The sequence below is a fragment of the Zingiber officinale genome, chromosome 7B (genome assembly GCF_018446385.1).
Source record: "Zingiber officinale cultivar Zhangliang chromosome 7B, Zo_v1.1, whole genome shotgun sequence".
Lineage (NCBI taxonomy): Eukaryota > Viridiplantae > Streptophyta > Magnoliopsida > Zingiberales > Zingiberaceae > Zingiber > Zingiber officinale.
Genome location: NC_055999.1, coordinates 94,058,654 through 94,081,693, shown reverse-complemented (window position 1 = coordinate 94,081,693; position 23,040 = coordinate 94,058,654).

Below are 23,040 nucleotides of genomic sequence, written 5' to 3'. Positions count from 1 at the left end.
CATGGTCGGTCACCCTGAACTCTATTAAATAGAGATTGGGAGAAAACACTTAGCTGTATTTTCTACCACCAGTCGACTGGTAAATATATCAGTCAGCTACCCTTTATGAAAATTCGATCGTTACACCCCAACGGCTCGAAACTAGTCGACTGCTCCACATTGGCTGGGCAAACAGAGATATTCTGTCCATTCTCATTCGACTATTATAGTAACTACTACAATACCTATTAACTGATTTTCATAGTCGTTAGACACAGAAATATTTTGTGCCCTAACCTAGTTGACTAGTCCAGTTGCTAGTTGACTGGTAAAACCTTAAACCTAGGATTTTGCCCTGAGTACAATCTCTCATACACTCGTCCTTGCCCACACAACCTCAACTTTGCTTCTAGCCTCCTCCATCAGCCTTGCATCTCTCAAATGCTTCACCATCCTTCACGCCTTTCCTTCAAGAGATTCTTTTGGCCTTATCCTTTGTTATTGGGTCTGTTGGTGCAATCGACCTAAGTTTTGATCGGTACGATCATAGTTTTGATGTGTGCGTCAAAGAGTTTAAGTTAGGCTTTCATATGTGTTTGATATATGTGTTTGAGTCTTGCAAGACTTGGTGAAACACACATGAGGAGCTTGGTGGAGCTAAGCTTGGGAAGCTCATCCTAGGGCTCGGATCCTTGAGTCGGTGAAGGATGGTGTGGAAGACATCCGAGGGACCGCTGAACGAGGAGCAACGGAGTGGAGCCGAGGGAAGCGGACTTCAAGGCAACATGAAGGATGACATGGAGAGGAGCCGCGAGCTCGGGTGCATCTGAGGGACGAAGGCCGAGGAAGAGAACTTCAAGGGTGACTCCGGAGAGGATGAGTGTGTAACAAGGTGCAATCCAGTCGGTTATAACTTTTAGCAGTCAACTGCATGTTTTAGCAGTCGACTTCACCAGTCGACTGTATGTTTTAGCGGTCGACTGGCAACAAACAGAAGCATTTTGTTCACTCAGTCGACAGTGACCAGTTGACTGCTAAAACTAGCAGTCGACTGGTAAATGACCGTTGGCCAACCGTTGGTACTATGAAGTAGCCGTTGGCTACCTCCAATGGTAGTACCAGTCGACTGGTGGTTTTGCTAGTCGGCTGGTGCCGAGATGAGTTGATATGATGATCAACTCTCTTCTCTTATTTATAGGAAGCTTTGGGGCTTGAAGGAGGTTACTCATGCTTGTTGAATAACTCATAGTCTTTGCCCAAAGCTTCCAAGCCATACTCTCTTCCTCCTAAACCTAAGTTCATCTTGTAAGAGGAAGAGAGCCTTTGTGAGAGGTTGTACTTCACCGAGAAGGAGTAAGCTCTAGCCGGAGATTGCCGGGGATTGATCCACCGAAGGATCAAGGGTTCGTCCACCTCAAGGACACACCGTGGAGTAGGAGCAAGCAATCTCCGAACTACGTAAAGGAATTGTGTTAGCGTTTGTATTCTTGCTTATCTTTATTGCTTTAGTTTTTGTATTTCCGCTTGCGTAAACTAACCTTGTAGAAAAGCAATCGATTTGGGAGTGTCATCTATTCAACCTCCTTCAAGTCGGCCACTGATCTCTTACAGGGTCTTCCATTGCCAAGACACTCCTCACCTCTGGGACTTCATCCTTGCCAAGTCACACTTTGACTTACATCGCCAAAACTACATACTTCGACTTACACCGCCAAGACTCCAATTGGACTTTTTCTTTGTCAAGATCATACTTGAACTTTGCCTTTGTTGTACCTGCATTCTGCATACTCACAATGCATATCAAATACAACAATAAACCTAACTTAAATTTTTTTCCCAAACATCAAAATCTAGAGCACCCAGATTACTCCAACAGAGGTTTCTCAGTCAAATTGAAAGACTTTAATAACAAAATCTCCCTTATTTTGCTCATTAATTACTATTTTATGCCTTATATTACTGATAGTTTATCTTGGACAAATTTTGAAATGCTCACGCAAATGTGTTGTCCCATGTTTACTATTGTCAGAAAGGGGTTTCTCACAGTAGTTGCAAATTGCCTTATCTATTCTATTAATTTTCTTTCTTTAAAAATGATTCCAAACATCAGATGTTAACTTTCTCATTCATGTTGCACTAGGAGAAGTATCGGCATTAACATATGTCAAATTTGGTAGAACCTGTGACACCTCATGATTTACTTCAAAAATTTGTGGAATCTCATGGTTTACTTCAGATAGTGGCACTTTATTTCCTATTATAAGATCTACTGGGTTCATTTTATAGACCTAAAAATGATGCTATGATGTATGTTAAAAAAGAAAAAAAAACAACATAAAGAAAACAATAATGATTTTCTCATTCAAACTTCAAACTATAGATAAATGGAACAAAGATTAGGAATATCATTAAATTTTCTCATTTTTGGCCTATTTTTTTCAAATAAAATCAAGAAAATAAAATCATTTTAAAATTTTTTTGGCAACCCTAAATCTTAAATAGTGTTTGACGAACTTAGATGGTTGCTCCTTTTCATCTAGCATCTTCGACTCCACAGCAGCGTCTTCGGCTCTTCACTTCATCTTCAGCGAAGGTGAAGGTGAAATGGAGATTTGATAGAGTGAGGACTGAGGAAGACTAATATTGTGTTTACTTTGAAGTGTGGATTAGAAAATGAATGGGTTGCACAAGAGTTGATATACTTTCTCATGTTTACCGATACAAGAAATAAACAACGGATAGATTTCAAATATGCCAATTGATTAATTTTATCCCTTTTTTCATCCCCTCGAAATTGAATGAAAGCACAACTGACGGAAGCACAGAAGCTAGAGGGCAAGAGCGAGACAATCTCCTCCATGTTGCCATGTGCAACCTCAATATTTCCTTCATTAGACTTCTCACCGGAGCACTCCACCTAAGCAAACTTCCCCATCCTCAAAGTTGATCATGTGCCACCTCCTCTTCTCCTTCTCCTTCCCCTCCGCCTCCCCTTCCCCCTCACTCTACCTCCACAACCTCAACACCAATCACTCACCGTTAACCCCCATGTGCACAAAGAACGACATCGCCATTATGACAGATCTAAGTTGTCTCACTCTTCCCATGCATCGTCTCCAAGCTTCCTTCTTCCTCTCCACCTCCTCAGCACTCTCACTTCATCTAGAATCCATCGCCCTCATTTGCTCTTCCAAATTCCCCCTCTTGCTTACCCCTCGCACCAGTCCAATGATAGCTAGGGGTCTCCTATCTCACTCCTCCTCTTGCCTCTCCTCTTGCTCATCTCTTACAAGGTCGGCCTGCTTCTTACCATCGATCTCCCCCTTGTCTCCCTCACCTCCTCAACCCTCACACCCTCCTTGTTATAGCTTGTAAATTCTAAGCCACATGAATTCTAAGAAATCCAAAATAAGAACTCGTACATAGAAAATACAAGAACATGAGCATGGATCTAGTTTCTTCAATTAATCATGGCATAATAACATAATACATTAAATAAAATATGACAAGAAACCTAAATCTAGTCACAATAGCGAAATATAATTTAGAACAAGTAACTTTTTAAAAATTAATCAATACTGACACCTTTAGAAAAGTATCTTGAATGCAGTAATCATCGACACAGCTTTCAAGCACCGTGGAAGCATTTTTTGAGTACCACACAGAAGCAGAAGTTTTTCAAAATATTATATTTGAGGTTCTAGTTGAATCCTCCTTTTATAGCCCACTTCAGGTGCCTGGAACCTCCCCCGGGAGCAACCATAGGGCTGACGTGATGTGCTCTCATAGAAATTTGATCCGATAAAAGTTATCCATCTCCAGACACTCGGACCACCCTTGGGTACCTAGAACGTGACGTAACCCTGCCAATCAGTACGCTCCAGCTCAGCGTAGCGATCAAATTTTGGCTATCCGAGCGCTTAGATCAACATCGGGTGCCTAGACTGCAAGGGTGCCTAGCCAAGCACCTCGCCTAGGTTGTTCGTCGATGAAGCCAGTCCGAGCGCCTAGAGCATCTAGGCACCCGGATCACCATTTTCACAAACTTCTTTTTCTAGAAAACAAGGTTAGTCTAGGCAATACTATTTAAAGAACGACAAGTTTTGATAACCTTCAGACTGTCCGGTCCTGACTTTGAGTTTCCTTGAAACTCTAGGTCGAATCGACGCCTACTGTTCTCTCATCGGGGAACAAATCCTCACATGCTCATCTCAGGAGAAATTACCTTTTGCCAAACCGATCCTCCGGACCGTCTAGACTTTTCCTCAATGTCCGAAACTTCAAGACTTCATACTAAATGTCCGATCCACAACCCGTCCAGTCTTCTACATGGTGTCCATAACCCCCTAGATTTTCACCTAGAGTCCTTAACTCTAGGATTTCACCCAAAGTTCTTGATCCACCAAGACTTTGCCCAGTCCCCCGGACCAGGACTTCATTGTCTAACCGCAGTTAGGACTTTCCACTTGCCTAACCTCAACTAGGACTTTCCTGCACACTCAGTCACACTTGTTAGATCATAAGACAACTTAACTTTGAACCTTTTACCATAATCAAAACATAAATTCAATCATCTGGTGCTTTCTGCATCAACAATCTCTCCCTTTTTGATTATGACAATATAATTCAAAGTTAAGTTAAAATAAGTAAAACCAGATAGATGACAAGTAAAGCTAAGTAAGTATTCTTACAAGTAGATAACACTTTTTTAAAAACTAAGTTTCTAAGTTTTGAAATGGAACTAAGAATTCTTTAAAGAGTTGAAAAACTCTCCCTAAAACATAGTATTTTCTTAGCTTTTTTTCATTAATAAAAAACTTAGCTACATACTTAGATTTGAAGAAACTTTGTTAAGTATTGAGCTTTTGAAAAAGATTTCTTATAAAAACTTAATTAAGTACTTAGCTTTAAAAAGATTTTGATGGAAATTTAGTTAAGTACTTAGCTTTAAAATGATTTTGATAAAAATTTAGTTAAGTACTTAGTTTTAAAAATATTTTTATAAAAACTTAGTTAAATACTCGGTTTTAAAAATATTCTTATAAAAGATTAGTTAAGTACTTAACTTAAAAGATTTTTAAAAAAATTTAGATAAGTACTTAGCTTTAAAAAGATTTTTATAAAAACTTAGTTAAATACTCAGCTTTAAAAAGATTTTTATAAAAACTTAGTTAAGTACTTATCTTAAAAGATTTTTATAAAAACTTAGTTAAGTACTTATCTTAAAAGATTTTTATAAAAATTTAGTTAAGTACTTAGCTTTAAAAAGATTTTTATAAAAACTTGGTTAAATACTTAGTTTTAAAAAGATTTTTATAAAAACTTGATTAAGTACTTAGCTTTTAAAAAGATTTTTATAAAAACTTAGGTAAGAAAAATTTCATTAAAAACTTAACTTCTATTACTCCCCCTTTGACATATATCAAAAAGAATTTTAGAAATATAGGGAAGAAAAAAATTTTAATCCTTAATTTTAAGTGAATGCTTTTAAGTTTGAGGGGAAAGTAAATGATTCTTATTCTAGTGTCCAAGCATGTAAAGTTCAAAGTAAAAAAAAAAATTGAAAAAATTTTAAAAACATTCATCTACTTTCATTAGAATAAATGTCTAACCTTTAGCTACTAGTTGTTTACCATAAGGTAGTAGCATTTACTTGGTTAGTCAAATTAAGTATGTGATCCAGTTAGGTTTACTAAAAAGGATGACTTAACTTGATCAATTTAAATTGGTATTTATAGCCCAGACTTAATTTGATACACAAACATAAGCATTCTAAAATCCAGGTAATACCTTATGCATCTCACACCATTCTAAGTATTTTTTCATACACAAGCAAGATATTCCTAGTGTGCTTGTGAGATGCTCTGGCTGAAACCTATGGGTACATGATTTCTAGGGAGAAAGACCTAGGCTAAGTCCAATATTTGAAAGTACTATTAAAATTGGGAGTTTTGAAGAAAATAAAATGATTTTATCCTAAAATTTTAAAACCAAGCTGATTTTGAAGAAGTAATTTCAAAAAAGCAACACAATAAAAATAATAATTTTGAAAAAATTAGAATCTATTCTACTAAACATATACTTAACTGTCTTCTAATTGTATTGAATTAGAGTTCAAGTAAGGGTTTTGTAAAAATGTCTGCTAGATTTTGCTTGGACTCAACATAATCAAGTACAATATCACCTCTAATTACATGATCCCTCACAAAGTGATGCTTAACCTCTATGTATTTAGTCCTTGAGTGGTGAATTGGATTTTTAGTTAAATTGATTGAACTTATGCTATTAATTAAAATTTTTATATTTTTATATTCTAATTGATAATATTTTAAAGTATGCATCATCCATAATAGTTGAGATGCACATTCCCCCATGGCTATGTACTCTGCTTTAGTAGTGGATAAGGCAACACAGTGTTGCTTTCTACTGAACCAGCTTACTAGGCACTAACCTAGAAATTGGTAGCTTCCACTTATACTTTTTATATCTAGTTTACACCCAGCATAGTCTGAGTCAGAGTACTCAACTAACTCAAATGTGCTTGTCCTAGGGTACTAAATTCCTACACTTAGGGTTTTCTTAATGTATCTAAGTATTCTTTTTACGTTAGTTAAGTGTGATTCTTTTGTACAAGATTGATGCCTAGCACACATATATACTGTAAACAAAATATCAAGTCGACTTGTAATTAGGTATAGTAGACTTTCTATTGCACTTTTATAATATTTTAAGTCTATTAGTTTTCCTTCTAAATCAGAGTCAATTTTAACATTGGTTTCCATAGGGGTATTTATATTTTTGGAATTTTCCATTTCAAATTTTTAATTAACTCCTTAGCGTATTTCATTTGAAAAACATAAATTCCTTTTCTTGTTTATTTTATCTGTAAACCTAGGAAAAAATTAAGTTCTACTAGGCTTATTTCAAACTCATTTTATATTAATTGAATGAATTCTTTAGTATTAGTTGAGCCAAAAATTATATTGATCCTGTCCAAGAATCGAGTCGAAGGCGCTGGGGACGTGGCGCTCGTTGCTGTGTTCAGATGACCTCCAAGATGACGTGGACCTCCGGCGAACCTGCAACAAAGCCGAGCCGGGAAGGGGTTCCCGGCGACGACCCTCCGGCGCTCAAGTCAGGCACCGGAGAAATAAAGTGGAAGAAGAGTAAAGAGACTATAGCTACAGTGAAGAATCACGCATACCTTCGTCGAAGTCTAGGGGTCCTTATATAGGATCCTGGGGGGCGCACACACGCTTCCCGAGGCGTGCACGCTCCTCAAAGCATACCTCAAAATGGACGTGTCAGAAAAGGGTGCCTGACGCCATACCGCAACCATCCGAGCATATCTCCGACATGACAGTGGAAACTTCCACCGTATGATCTTCTGTCCGATCCGGTCGCCGACCATGCTATCTGTCGACGGCGCATGTCTCAAGAAGGATATCGCCAGCTGTCCATTTTATCCTCTTCTCCCTTGTCTGTTACTGGGCCGAGCAGGTGAGCTGCTCGGTCGCATACTCGGACAGGCATGCAGCCATAGTTGCTCGGTAGCTCGGCCGAGCGGACATGCTGCTCAGCGCATCGCCGCTCGGCGCATCGACTCCTTCGATGAGAACCCCTAAGCATCGGAAACCCGACCTGCGATCGAGCTGTCTTCGAGCTGACCTGGGCGTTATCACGGCCGATCGGCGAGGTAACCTACCAGCTCAGCAAGAACATCGGGCTGCCCATCTTGACTTTGACTTCCACGTGTCATTGACCACTGTACGGTCGGGCCCCCTTCTTCATCACTGGATCACGTGCCTTCCCCTCAAGTCTAATCGAAGGAGGCTGAAAGTCCGACTGACTGGACTACTAGTTTGGTGGTGTAGTGGCCGCTCGACTACTGAGGTGAGTGCTTCTCTGTTCGGGCACTGTGATGGTGCCAGGCGACCGCTCAGCAACCTACTTACTGGGCCTTGGAAAGTTTTGCTTGCCGCCGATTAACTTGCCGACCCGAGGGTGATTAATGTTGTCGTCTTCAGGATCTCCTCGGAATTCATGCAAATCCTTACCATTAAGGTCAAGCACGCGCCCACGCTCGTGTAATGGCGTTCATTAAATGCCGCCCTCTAACCTGTCGCCACGTGGCACCACCGCCATCATCATACGGCGAGGGCGTCAGCTCCGATAGGACAGGCGGCGATTTGAATTCAACGGTCGGATGTCGACTTCGATCCTGATGACCTGGATCGAACGGCTAAGGCTGACCGAGCCCTATGTTTATAAAGCACCGGCGCCGATAACTATTCCATCGTTGCTGCTTCCGCGTGTTTCATCGGTTTCCTCTACCTCCAGCGCTCCGACGATCTTCCAACTCCCTCTCCTAGGTTTTTATTAAGCTCCCTGATCCTCTCCTGTTTTTGCGTTTGCTTCCCCTTGCTTTCCTTGGCGTCACCTCTTTCGTTGCTCTTTTCGTCGATCTTTCCGACGAAGCTTCTGCGTTTTCATTTCCCGATCATGGCCAGTTCGTCCGCCCCCTCTCCTGGCCTCTGGTATCACGCCATGGAGAGTCGGTTCGACTCGGGGGATGCCTTTAAGCTGATTAATGCATATAATATCCCTACTGACCACAAGCTTACCCTGGCCGAGCCGTCCGACCGGCCTCATGACCCGCCGGTCACACTGTTACCTTCTTCCGTGACCAATTCGTAGGTGGCCTTAGGTTTCCAATCCACTCATTCATCATAGAAGTGTGTAACTACTTTTGCATTCGGCTCGGCCAGCTCATGCCCAACTCCTTCAGGCTGTTGTGTGGCGTAGTTGTGCTCTTCGGAGTGCACAACATCCCCCTTAAGCGTCATATTTTTCATTATTTTTACTATCCCAAGCAGTCCGAGCTGGGCACCTTCTTGTTTCAAGCTCGGATCGACTTGATTTTCTTTGATAAAATGTCTACCTCCAACAAGCACTGGAAGGACCATTTCTTCTTTATGAGTTTTTCCGAGCCGCCACCCTTCTAAACCCAATGGCAAACTGCTTTGCCACCTCCCCCCGACCTGAAAAGGTATAGGACCGAGCCTTCTTTTTTACACGCGGCTCACCTACTGGCCGGGCTGAAGCTGGACATTCACAAGCTGCTACTTGAAGGGATGCTGTATCTTTTTTGCTTAAGCCCGATCCGCACGCGACTTCCGAACGGCCCTGATAAGACATAACTTTCTCTCCTTTCTTTGAGTTTAACTGATTTCTTTTTTCTTTCTTGCAGCTGCGACCATGATGAAATCGGTGGTGCTTAGCATGCTGAAATGTAAGGCTACCGAAATGGAGGCGGCCGCAGCTCAAGAGGCAGAGCGGCTCGGCATCACCCCGGTCGACTCTCATGAAGGCGAGAGCGAAGAGGTGCAGATGGCGGGCGATGCGTCTACTGCTCGGACGGTCACTACTGATGCAGCTGGAGAGACCGCTCCGTCGAGTACACAACCGACCACTCGGCCCGAGGAAGCCGAGTCTTCCGCTGACGAACTCCCGTTGGTTGGACACAAACGCCGCCGAACAGACACACCATCCCGCTCGGCCACCTCATCCGTTCACGTGTCCGAGCAGATGGACGATCCTTCTCCACTGGCTCCAGCGACTATCGAAGCGCTGTCTTCTGACTGGACCCCATCTCAAGGAGATTGGCCTTCCGACCCCGTCGCTGCTCAGCCTCTCAGCTCGCTCCCTCCAGCTCCACGGGTAATCAAGCAATCTCTTATTCGCTCTGAGTCGGTCGACCAGTCTTCTTCCCCTTCAGCATCCGCTCAGTCTACCCCGGGCTGACGCAGGACTATCAAGGCCTTGCTCCATCTACCGATAGAGGAATATATGCAGATGGCCGAATAGCCGACAAGCCCCGGACACTTAATAACCGTCCAGGGACCCCTGACGAAAGTCTGGGAGGACGCCCGAGCGCGCGTGGCTCTGATGCACCTTGGGCTGCTCGGCAATAGCTATCTGCAACAAACCACCAGGGTAACTTTTATCACAAGCCTTCATTTCTTCCTCTCCATTCGGTACTGATTATTTTTCTTTTGACCTGGTTGCAGTATTGGGTGGAAAGTATAGCGGTATGCCACCGCTTAGCTTTCCTTAAAGAGGAGTTCAAAAAGCTCAAGGTTTCTGGTGGGGCTCCCCCTCAAGGCCCTTCTTATGCCGAGCTGAAGGCCGACCTGGATAAGACCAACAAACTGCCAGAGGTCAAGCGACACAAATCTTCAGGCCTGCAAACTATGGTGGACCGACTTGAGAAACAGGTCAAAACGTACGACAGTAAGATCACTCTAGCCACCACTAGGAAGAATCAGGCCATCACCAACCTGGAGGAGAAGAATGTCGAGGCTCGAGCGCTCGAGCTGAAGGTCAAGGAGTTGACTGATCTACTTACCGCTGAGAAGGCTGGCCGCTCGGCGGAGGTGATCGCTCTCCAGGCTGACCTGAAGACCCTTCAAGACGCCCTGGAGGCTTCCCGAGCCGCCTTCAAAGAATATCAGGAGGCCGAACCTGGCTGAGTCACTATCATGCAGCAGAACTACGTTCGCTCGGAGAAATTCGTAGAGAAAACCTATGCTCGGCTTGTCCACGTGTTCGAGCTGGCCATCACTGCCACGACTGACTATCTGAAGACCAAGGGCCGGCTTCCTGAGGATTTCACTATTCCCATTTATGATCTTGATGATCTTCTAACCATGATTCTAGATGAGATTTTTAACTATCTAGAGTGAAGTCATGGCTGTGTACTGGCTATTTGGTCTATTTCATTTGTGTACTCGCCGTTCGGCTTACTTTGCTTAGTGGATTTTCCTTGTCTTCTTGTTCTATTGCTGTGTGTATTCGAGAGAGCTATCTGCTCCCTTGATTGTTCCTGAATTCATGCGAACCTTCGCCTCTTGATCTTCGAGCTACCACTCGGCAATCGAGTACAAGACCACCGCTCTTCCGTAAGTCCCGTTAGGTTTACGCGGTGCCAAGGCTGAACATTATGGTTACCGATCGGCGATCTTCGGCCGGGGGGTTTACAGTCGCCGGTTCGACTCTAGAGTTTAACGTCGTAGCTCGACAGTCTTCAGGCCGGGGGGTTTATAGTTGCTGGTCTGACTCTAGAGTTTAACGTCGTAGCTCGACGGTCTTCATGCCGGGGGGTTTATAGTTGCCGGTCTGACTCTAGAGTTTAACGTCGTCGCTCGACGGTGTTCAGGCCTGGGGGTTTATAGTCGCCGGTCCAACTCTAGAGTTTAACGTCGTCGCTCGACGGTCTTCAGGCTAGGGGGTTTATAGTCGCCGGATCGACTCTAGAGTTTAACGTCGCCGCTCGATGGTCTTCAGGCCGGGGGGTTTATAGTCACTGGATCAACTCTAGAGTTTAACGTCGTCGCTCGACGGTCTTCAGGCCGGGGGGTTTATAGTCATCGGATCGACTCTAAAGTTTAAGGTCGCCGCTCGACGGTCTTCAGGCCGGGGGGGGTTTAGTCTCTGGTCCGACTCTAGAGTTTAACGTCGCCGCTAGACGGTCTTCAAACCGGGGTTTTTATAGTCGCCGGATCGACTCTAGAGTTTAACGTCGCCGCTCGACGGTCTTCAGGCCGGGGGGTTTATAGTCACCGGTCCGACTCTAGAGTTTAACGTCGCTGCTTGACGGTCTTCAAGCAAGGGTTTTCATAGTCGCCAGATCGACTCTAGAGTTTAACATCATCGCTCGATGGTCTTCAGGCCGGGGGGTTTATAGTCGTCGGTCCGACTCTAGAGTTTAACGTCGTCGCTCGACGGTCTTCAAGCCAGGGTTTTTATAGTCGCCAGATCGACTCTAGAGTTTAACATTGCCGCTTGACGGTCTTCAGGCCGGGGGGTTTATAGTCGCCGGTCCAACTCTAGAGTTTAACGTCGCCGCTCGACGGTATTCAAGCCAGGGTTTTTATAGTCGCCGGATCGACTCTAGAGTTTAATGTCGCCGCTCGACGGTCTTCATGGAGCCTGGTCGTTCGGCATATTCTTTGTTTTCTGAACATTCCTGCATTCAAGGGGAGCCGAAGAACGAAAAGTACATATAACGAAGTACATTGGCACACCTTTCATCCAGCTCGATACGACTGTAGATGGTTAGCGCTCCATGGTCATTCTAGCTGCTGTCCATCTTCATCTTCGAGGTAATAGGCGCCCGATCGGAGCTTCTCGATGACCTTGAAGGGCCCAGCTCAGGGCGCCTCCAGCTTGCTCACATCGTTGGTCGGCTTCACCTTCTTCCATACAAAGTCGCCTACCTGGAATGCCCTGGGAATCACTCTCCTGTTGTAATTCTGCTCCATTCTTTGCCGGTACGTCATTAGCCGGGTGACTGCTTTGGCTCGCGTCTCGTCTATCATGTCCAGCTCTAGCAGCCTCCGCTCGGCGTTACTCGCGTCGTACTGTTGCACCTGATCGGATTCTACTCCGACCTCCACGGGAACGACAGCCTCTCCTCTGTACACCAAGTGGAAAGGCGTGACCCCCGTTCCCTCCTTAGGGGTAGTGCGAATCGCCCATAATACTCTTGGGAGCTCATCTACCCAGCTGCCACCGACATGGTTGAGCCGAACTCGAAGAATCCGCAGGATCTCCCGATTGGCGACTTCAGCCTGCCCGTTGTTCTGCCGATAAGCCACGGAGGTGAAGTGTTGTTGAATGTCATACCCCTCGCACCATTCTCGGAGCTGCCGTCCGACGAATTGCCGCCCATTGTCGGACACGAGCCGAAGTGGAATGCCGAACCGACATATTATGTGCTGCCAGATGAACTTCTTGACCATCTGCTCGGTTATTTTCGCCAACGGCCAACCTCCACCCACTTTGAGAAATAGTCTACCGCCACTAGTAAAACTTCCGCTATCCGTTCGCCATGGGGAAGGGTCATACAATATCCATGCTCCACTGGTCGAACGGGCAGGCTACTGTAGAGGCCTTCATCTCCTCCGTCGGCCGATGGGAGAAGATGTGATATCTCTGACAGGAAAGGCAAGTGGCGACGGTCCGAGCGGCGTCTTCTTGGAGGGTCGGCCAGAAATATCCAGCTAGCAGGATCTTTTTTGCTATTTACCGGCTGCCCGGGTGTCCTCCGCAGGATCCTTGATGCACCTCCTTTAGTATATATTTCGCGTCTTCCGAGCTTACACACTTTAGCAGCGGACGGGAGAAAGCCTTCTTGTAGAGCTGGCCCCCGATGAGGGTGAATCGGCCCGCTCTCCTTCTTAGCAACTGTGCCTCAGCCCGATCGGACGAAGCAGCTCCTGATCGCAAGGATTCCACTATGGTCGTCCTCCAGTCGCTCGGGAATGCGAGGCTCTCCATCCTGTCAATGTGAGCCACTAAGGATACCTGCTCGATCGGTTGTTGGGTGACGATCGATGTTATCGAACTTGCCATCTTTGCCAACTCATCTGCCGCCTGATTCTCCGCTCGGGGGATCTTCTGTATGACAACCTCGCCGAAGTTAGTTTTGAGCTTGTCGAAGGCCTCTGCGTACAGCCTTAGCCTTGTGCTGTTGATCTCGAAGGTTCCCAAGAGCTGCTGAGCGGCCAACTGTGAGTCTAAATAAATTAACACCTTACTGGCTCCTACGTGCCGAGTGGCCTGTAATCCTGCTATGAGGGCCTCATACTCCGCTTCGTTGTTGGTTGCATGGTAATTCAGCCGAATGGACAGATGCATCCGCTCTTCTTGTGGTGAAATCAACAGAAGACTGATGTCGCTTCCCTGCCGCATGGCCGACCCGTCCACGTACACCCTCCAAGTGGTTTCGGGCTCGGGGTTTTGCACTTCGGTGACAAAATTTGCCAAGGATTGCGCCTTAATTTTCGTCTGGGGCTGGTACTGTATGTCGAACTCGCTGAGCTCGGTTGTCCATTTGATCAATCGTCCGGATGCCTCGGGATTAAGAAGTACTCTTCCCAAAGGGTTGTTCGTCATGACAATGATTGTGTGCGCGAGAAAGTAGGATCGGAGTCTCCGAGCGGCGAGGACTAACGCGAAGGCAAGTTTCTTGAGACCAGTGTAGCGGGATTCAGCGTCCTTTAGGATGTGACTCAGAAAATACACAGGTTGTTCTTCGCCGTCCGGCCTTACCAATGTCGAGCCAACAGCATGCTCGGTCGAGGATAAGTATATGCGGAGCGGCTCCCCGATAGTCGGCTTGGCTAATACAGATAAAGAGTTCAAATAAACCTTTAAAGATTCGAACGCCCGGTCGCATTCTTCGTCCCACTGGAATTTGGTGGCTTGGCGAAGAATCTTGAAAAAGGGCATGCTCCGGTCGGTCGTTTTGGAGATGAACCGCGAGAGAGCCGTTATTCGACCGGTAAGGCGCTGTACTTCCTTTAAATTTCTGGGAGGTGGCATGTCCTGCAATGCCTTTACCTTACTGGGGTTCGCCTCTATGCCCTGCTCGGTGACGATATAGCCCAAAAAGCGACCGCTCTTTGCTCCGAACATGCATTTTTGGGGATTCAGCTTGACTCTGTACATCCTCAGCATCTGGAAGGTTTCTTCTATATCTGCACAAAGGTTGGCCACCCGGATTGATTTAACAAGTATGTCGTTAACATATACCTCCAAGTTTCACCCGATCTGCTTCCAGAACACCTTGTTCATGAGTCATTGGTATGTAGCACCGACGTTCTTCAATCCGAACGACATTACGTTGTAGCAGTAGCTGTCGTCAGTCGTAATGAAGCTCACTTTCTCCTGATCCTCTCGGGTGAGCGGTACTTGGTGGTAACCCTGATAGGCATCTAGCATGCATATCAGCTCACATCCAGCGGTCGAATCCACCATCTGGTCAATTCGGGGCAAAGGGTAAAAGTCTTTCGAGCACACCTTATTCAGATCCCGGAAGTCGATGCAGACCCTCCACTTATTGCCCGGCTTGGAGACCAGTACCACATTCGCGAGCCAGCTTGGGAACTGCACCTCCCGTATGTGGCCGGCCTCCAGGAGCTTCTCCACTTCCGCTCGGATAATGACGTTCTGCTCCGAACTGAAGTCTCGCTTCCTATGCTTCACAGGCCGAGCGTCTGGCCAGACGTGGAGCTCATGCTGCGCGACGCTCGGCAGGACGCCGGGTAGCTCGTGAGTTGACCATGCAAAGACACCGTGGTTGCGTCGCAGGCAACTGATTATCTCTTCCTTCTGGTTCATCTCCAGGTCGGATGCAATGAACGTGGTGGCTCCCGGTCTGTCATCCTGGATCTGCACCTCTTCCTTTTCTTCATAAACTAAGGACGGGGGCTTTTCGGTTATGGCGTTTACCTCAAGGCGCGGTGCTTTTCGAGCGGACTTCGATTCAGCTCGGATCATTTCCACATAACATCGTCGGGTGGCCAGCTGATCTCCGCGGACTTCTCCCACCTTGTTCTCGACAAGAAATTTGATCTTTTGACAGAAAGTTGAGACGACTGCTCGGAATTCCTGATGAGGGTGCGTTCCCTCAGCACGGGGCCCTCTTGGTGGTTGATGACCGGCCAGCGGCCTCCGCTCGGCTGGAACTGAAGGCTCGGACGGGGTTTCTTTCCTCCTGGTAGCCTGAGCTTCTTCTATGTTGATATACTCGTTTGCCTTCTTCAGCATGTGGTCATAGTCGTGGGACGACTTTTAGATGAGCGAGCGGAAGAAATCCCCGTCGACCAAGCCCTGAGTGAAGGCATGCATCATTGTCTCGATGAGACTGTGGGGATATCCATGGTCGCCTGGTTGAAACACTGGATGTAGGCTCGGAGGCTCTCTCTCGACACTTGCTTCATGGAAAATAAGCTGACGCTCGTCTTCTGATATCGTCTGCTACTTGCGAAGTGGTGGAGGAACGCCGCCCGGAAGTCCTTAAAACTCTGGATCGATCCATCCGGCAACCTCCAGAACCATCGTTGCACCGAGCCGGATAGTGTAGTGAGGAAGACCCGGAACTTAACTCCGTCAGTATTGATGGAGAGTAGCAGCATTATCGAACTTACCGAGGTGGTCGTCCGGATCTGTCGTGCCGCTATACTCACCGATCGCCAAGGGGGCGTAGTGTCTTGGGAGTGGCTCCTGCAGAATCGCCTCGGAGAACTGGCGATTGATCCGTTCGAGGGATGACTCGGTCTGAGGCGCTTTACCCTTTTTGACGTCCCGCGCGAGAGTCTCATCGGATGATCCCTGGTTGGCTTGGGCTAGATCGAAAGGAGTCTGGAACAAGGCTCGATGGAACGGAATAGGGGTGGGCGGCGCATCTCCTGGTGTGCCGGTCTGACCTTTATTTTGTGCCCAAGTGGAGTATTGTTCTGGTCACTCTTCTTGCGCAGGTTGGCCACCCGATGCCGAGGTCGCCTGCTGCACCAGTCGCTCGGCCAATGCTTTCTGCTGCTGCTCCACGATTTTCGCTGCTCGCGCCTGGATGAGCGCGTTGAGCTCTTCTGGAGAGAGTGTCACTGTGTGTGAACGTCCAGCTTCCTCCATCTTCTCGGCTCGGATTTAGGTGCGTTCCCACAGACGGCTCCAAATTGATCCTGTCCGAAAATCAAGTCGAAGGGTGCTGGGGGCGTGGCCTCGTTGTTATCTTCAGATTACCTCCAAGATGACGTGGACCTCCGTCGAACCTGCAACAAAGCCGAGCCGGGAAGGGGTTCCCGACGACGACCCTCCGACGCTCAAGTCAGGCATTGGCGAAATAAAGTGGAAGCAGAGTAACGAGACTGTAGCTACAGTGAAGAATCGCGCATACCTTCGTCGAAGTCTAGGGGTCCTTATATAAGATCCAGGGGGCGCACGCTTCCCTAGACGTGCACGCTCCTCAAAACATACCTCAAAATGGACGTGTCAGAAAAGGGTGTCTGACGCCATACCGCAACCATCCGAGCATATCTCCGACATGACAGTGGAAACTTCCACCGTACGATCTTCTATCCGGTCCGATCGCCGACTGTGCTATCTGTTGGCGGCACATGTCTCGAGAAAGATATCGTCAGCTGTCCATTTTGTCCTCTTCTCCCTTGTCTGTTACTGGGCCAAGCGGGTGGGCCTCTCGGTCGCATACTCGGACGGGCATGCAGCCTTAGTTGCTCGGTAGCTCGGCCGAGCGAACATGCTGCTCGGCGCATCGCCGCTCGGCGCATCGCCGCTCAGCGCATCGCCGCTCGACGCATCGACTCCTTCGACGAGAACCCTTGAGCATCGGAAACCCGACCTGCGATCGAGCTGTCTTCGAGCCAACCTGGGCGCTATCACGGCCGATCGGCGAGGTAACCTACCCGCTCGGCAAGAACATCGAGCTGCCCATCTTGACTTTGACTTCCACGTATCGTTGACCACTGTACGGCCGGACCCCCTTCTTCACCACCGGATCATATATCATCTACATAAATTTAAGTTATAAAAATATCTTCTTCTAAGGTTTTAACAAATAAGGTTTGGTCTATTTATCCTTAGTTAACCCCCTTAGATATTAGGTATGTTGATAGTCATTCATACTAGGCCCTAAGTGCTTATTTTAGTCCATATAAGGTTTTCTTTAACCTAAGAACATGCTTTGGGTGGGCTAAATCCTCAAATCCTGGGGGTTGATTTATATAAACCTCTTCTTTGATAAATCCATTGAGGAATGTGGACTTTACGTCCATTTGATATAACTTGAATTCTTTATGTGCTGCATAGACTAGCGCTATTAAGGAATTGTAAGGTCTCACGAGCACTATTAAGGAATTTATTTACGAAAACTTTCAAAGGTCACATGAGCTCTAATTACAAGATCAAAATATAATTTTTTTTACAAATTTTAGGATATTTTTTTTAATTTTAAATGAACTTGTATGACATGTTATAAGGAGGTTAGAGGTATGAAGTTAGATGGAAGCTTATGATACCCAATTAAGTTAGGAGTTGATTAATTTTAATTATTGTTATTAGAGGACCTAATACCTAAGTATAAAAGCTGGGAACAGACCGATTCTCTTCAGTGTGCCTCCTGAAATCGTCGCTCCTCTTCTCCTTCTCCACTGCGATCTTCGACCAACCTTGTTGCCGGGTTGTGAGATCCGGTCAGACGCCTTCCCACACCAGCGAGCTGTGAGGGACACGATGACCAGACACAGAGGCCTACGCACACTCCCTGTCGGCGCAACATCACAGGGCTAGGGATTTCGGCGGCGACGCGAGAAGGGAAAGGCAAGTACATATTTATATGATGATGTGAGCTCTATAGGGTAGGTGATAGGAGCTTAGGTAAGTCTGATAAGCATGCCGAGGATACTCGGTGGGGTTGAATGATTTGCGATTTGGAGTTTCCATGGATTCTTGGTTTCATCTCGCGATTCTCCTGTTCTTTGCTAGGAATAGGAACATTGTGATGGATTACGGTATTGTGGAGGATTTCTCTTCATGGATTGAGTTTCTTTCTTTGTGGTTTCGTCTAGTTTCAATGGTGTCTCCTCTTTTCTGATGCTCGGCTGTGTTCGATTAGATTCGGTGGTTGCTGATGTTTTATGATTTGAACTGTGAAGCTCTAGTTTCTTATGGCATTGAAATCGCTGGACGAACTTGAATTGGAATGATGATATTTTCTTTCCTCTGTGCTTCTTACTAATGTCATTGAACCTCTTCTTTTGCTTTCCGAATTGCTGTGGAATTGGTACGGTTTCAACTTGATGGGTTTGGTTTTGTGCGGATTTAAGTCGAGAATGATCCGTTCCGAAAATAGCTGTAGAGTCTAGATTTGAGGAAATTTCTGGGTTCTATTCAATGTTGCTCTGACTTTTAGTATAGCTGTGGATTTCCGAGGTTCATTCAAAAGATTTCAGTGTGTTTCATGGTGATTTCCTGGATTGTTATGTATTCTGTGACAGCTTGGGTGCAGTTGGAGGTTTGTGTCATGGTATTCTTGTTTTACGAGTTAGCGGTGGCTTTGTGGTCTGAACTCATGGTTGATGCATGTATCTGAAAGAGTTCTTCCTTTTTGCCCTTAGTATTGGTTTTGGATTTGTTTTCGATTGGGCAGATTGTTGTTAGACTCATTTTCCTTATGCTGTTGTTTAGAAATTCATAGCTGATTTTGATAAGGATTTGTTTCTTCATGTTGGGGTCGGAATTTTGGTTAGAATTGGGATTGTTGTGCTGAGATTGAATTGTTGTGTTGTTCTGCTTTCCTTCTGTTGCCGTGGTTTTGGTGAGGTTAGGAGGTTTTGATTCTATCACAAAATTGCATGCTATTCTGTTATGTTGATAGAGAATCTTTGTCCAAATTTCGGTTGCAATTCTTGATGATTTCAGTTATGGTGCATGTGATTCCTTGCGCTAGTGTAGGATGGTATATTTCCTTACTATACTATTTGATAAAGTTTGCTACGGTGTGATCTATTTATTTTCTTATATTTTTTTTTTCCTTCTTCACTATAGATTTAATCTACTGGTTAGTAACTGAATGATGTTGATTAAATGAAGGTTCTTATGAATTGGTGTATACAGAATGAATGGAATGTGCTATTGATATATGTATAATGTAGATAGATTATGTTTTCTTATGTAGTTAATTGGATGAGTATGAGCATATGTGATAATAGTATGGGATGGGTGCCCCGAGATGAGCTCCGGGAGGACCCTTCCAAACATGACAGATATTGTAATTTATGATTGATACTGTAATTTATGTTAGTTTCGGCTTAATGACTGCATGTTCTCCTAGGAGGTACCTCTAGGGTCATGAGATTGAATGACTGGCTCAAATAGTGGTTACGGATGTGTGACATATCTACCCATATTAGCTATTACATATTGTATTTTCCCTCTTTATTCTATATTGAGTTTACGTTCTATGCTTATTAGCTACTGTTCCTGTTACTTACAGATATCATATTATTCATATTGGAGTGTACTTGCTAGGTCCGTAGACTCATAATGTCTACGTTACAGATGAGAACGTCTCCTAGGATATGACGGAACGCATGCGGATAGAGTAGACGAGGAGGTGAGATGGATGCATGACACTGTCCGGATGTTTTAGGAGTACATAGCAGGTTTGTTCCCTTGTGAGATCTTCTTCATTTGTATAGGGAGATGTTAGGAGGATTTATCATTTCTTTTCGTTAATTTCTTACTTAAGATGTTGTCATTACATTATAAGATGATTCATTTCGATGGAGTTGTTACTACGATTATTTCTATAGCAGATGTTGAGAGGATTGTTTTAAAAAAAAAACTTGAGGGAAAAACTAGGGATGTTTCATTCAATCATATGTTGAGTTTATATTATTTTAGTTGTTAGGTTTGTTGAAATATTTATTCAAATGAGTTTTTGAGCTCACTTAACAAGCCTGCAAAACAAGCTCTAAAATGAGTCTTAAAACGAGTCAAAAAATGAGCTCTAAAATAAGTCTGAGCTCGCTTAATGAGTTAGACTCGTTAACTATGATAATCGAACTAATAACGAGTCGAGCTAGAGCCTTGTGATAAAAGTTATATTCGGGCTCGAGCTCGAGCTCGAGCTCGAGCCCGAATATAACTTAAATGAGATGAACTCGAGCCTAATACTATTCGGCTCGGTTTGACTCGTTTACATGCCTAACGACGATTCAAAATTTAATATACGTGACAGGAGATAATAATATCGAATAGTTTACTTGAGAATGTGTGATTTCAAAAGGGGCATGTAGGGCGGGTTATCATTTTAATTAATGGGGCATCCTTGGGATTAATAGGGGTCCTCTGATTTTTATAAGTTTAGGTAGTTATTTTTGATCAATTATCAGTCCAAGGTAATCAATCATGATTTTTGATACCGCATTCTTCTTGTGTGCCTTAAAAATTAGAGTAGAATCAATCTTAGGCAAATACAAGTTTTTTAATTAAAAGTGCAAAAACTCTTTTGTAGTGATTTACTTACAATTTGTTCTAAAACGGTTTAAGTTTTTTTGGATGAATCAAAAGTTTTAAAATTTGAAGGAGCATTTTTCTAAATTGTTGGAATCTAAGAGGTTGAAATTAAATTTCCAGATGTGTGATCTTACGTAAATTAGCGTTGCATCTCCGCCTTTGTTTCCGATCATGGCGGATCACGGAAATGGAGCTTCTCTTCACATCGTCGTCTTCCCTTGGCTCACCTTTAGCCTCATGCTCCCATTTCTCAGTCTCTCCAAGTCGCTGGCCAAGCGTCGCCACCGCGTCTCCTTCCTTTCCACCTCGAGAAACATCGCCCACCTCCCCAAACTCCCTCCCAATGTCACACCGTTCATTGACTTCGTACCTTTACCTTTGCCACCGGTCGACAACCTCCCGCTCGACGCCGATTCTACTAATGACCTCCTTCCAGCCAAGTTCAGTACTTGAAGAAGGCGCTCGATGGACTGCAGAGTCCCTTCGTGTACTTCCTCTAGTCGACAAAGCCAGACTAGGTGATCCTCGACTTCTGCCAGCATTGGGTGTCGTCCATCGCAATATAACATGCCACATCATGTTTCGAATAAAATTCGATTCCGGGCGCTCGGACCATAAAGTCAACTTCTAGTTGACTTTTTGGTCCGGGTCTTCCACTCCGGTTCCGCTCCCTTGGGTGATCTCGGCCATCCGAAATAGGGCTCACCCGAACCCAACTTCCGGCCTTCGAGCAGTCTTCCGCTCCGGCTTCTCGTCCCTCGGAAACGCCACGTGCCTTCTTCTTGTCCGCTCGCGTACTCTTCCATAGCACCTCGTCCCTCGGCCGCACCGAGCCCGTTGGCTCTTTCCCGTGCCGCCCTTCTCGTTAGCCATGTATTTTGCTCGACTTCTTGTGCTCCTAAGTTCCTGCACACTTAGACACAGGGGTTAAATACCAACAGGACCTAACCTGACTTGGTTGATCATATCAAAACTACTTTGAAGTACTAACAATCTCCCCCTTTTTTATGTGAGCAATCTCAAGTTAAGTTAGGGTAATAACAAAAATAAATAATAATAAGGTAATAAATTTGTAACTCAATAATGTGCAAAAAAAATAAATTGTCTTTCCCCTAAACTTAATTTTCTCTTATCCCCCTTTGATTACATTAAATAGGGTACTTTTAAAATGACTTTGAAGAAAATCAAAAAAAAAATTTAAAAAATTTACATTTGGATAACTAATTCATAGAAAATTTTCTAATAGTTAAAAAAAATTTGAAGAATTGTTTAGATATAGAAAAATAAATTCGCTAAAAAAACTCTAACAAATATGCTTTTTGTTAAATGAATTTTAACGGTTAGAATTTTTTTAACAGAAATTTTGACAAACAATTTAAAGCATTAGTTACAATAATTAAATACTTTACTGTTATTCAATTAAATATTTATTTCAGTAATTGGTTTCCAGACTGTGGCGATCCATTAGACCTTCTTGATTATTGAAACAACTACTTCTAGACATAGTCATTTAAAAAAATTAAACATTTAATTTTCTTTCTGAATGCCCTAAGTCCAAAAAAATAGTCAATCTAAATATGATTTTAGAACTCAAAATAGATTCCTTCCTACATGATTAATCAATAATTTCTTAGGAATATCTTTTTGTGATATTTTCCTAATTTGTCCCTTATGGTATTTAAAATACCAATTTAATCCAATGTATTTTCTAACATGTTGACTATATGAGCATGCATGATTTTTTAATTCCTCTATTTCTGCTTTCAGTTTTTCATTTTTCATTTTTATTTTATCGAAGTCTTTTAGTCGACAAGATGTTGCTAAAATTTCTTTTATTTTATCATTTTCCTTTTTGAGTTTGTCGAAATCTTTTTGTAATTTCTTATTCTTAATTTCTGATTTATAAGATATTTTAGTCAGAAACTTTATAAATTTAAATAGCTTATCAGGCGATAAGGATCGTACCTGACTTACCTTGTCGATTTCATCATCTGAGACTTCCCCTGTAGACCTGCTCTCTTCTAATGTTGCTCCTCCTTCATCAATTCTCTCGATGCTTATTGCGGAAGAGCTTGCTTCGTCCTCTTCTTCTTGGTGACATGCCATTAGCACGATTCCGACGTAGGCCTCGATTTTTAATTCTGATGAGGTTTCATCCCACGTCACTTTTAGGTTCTT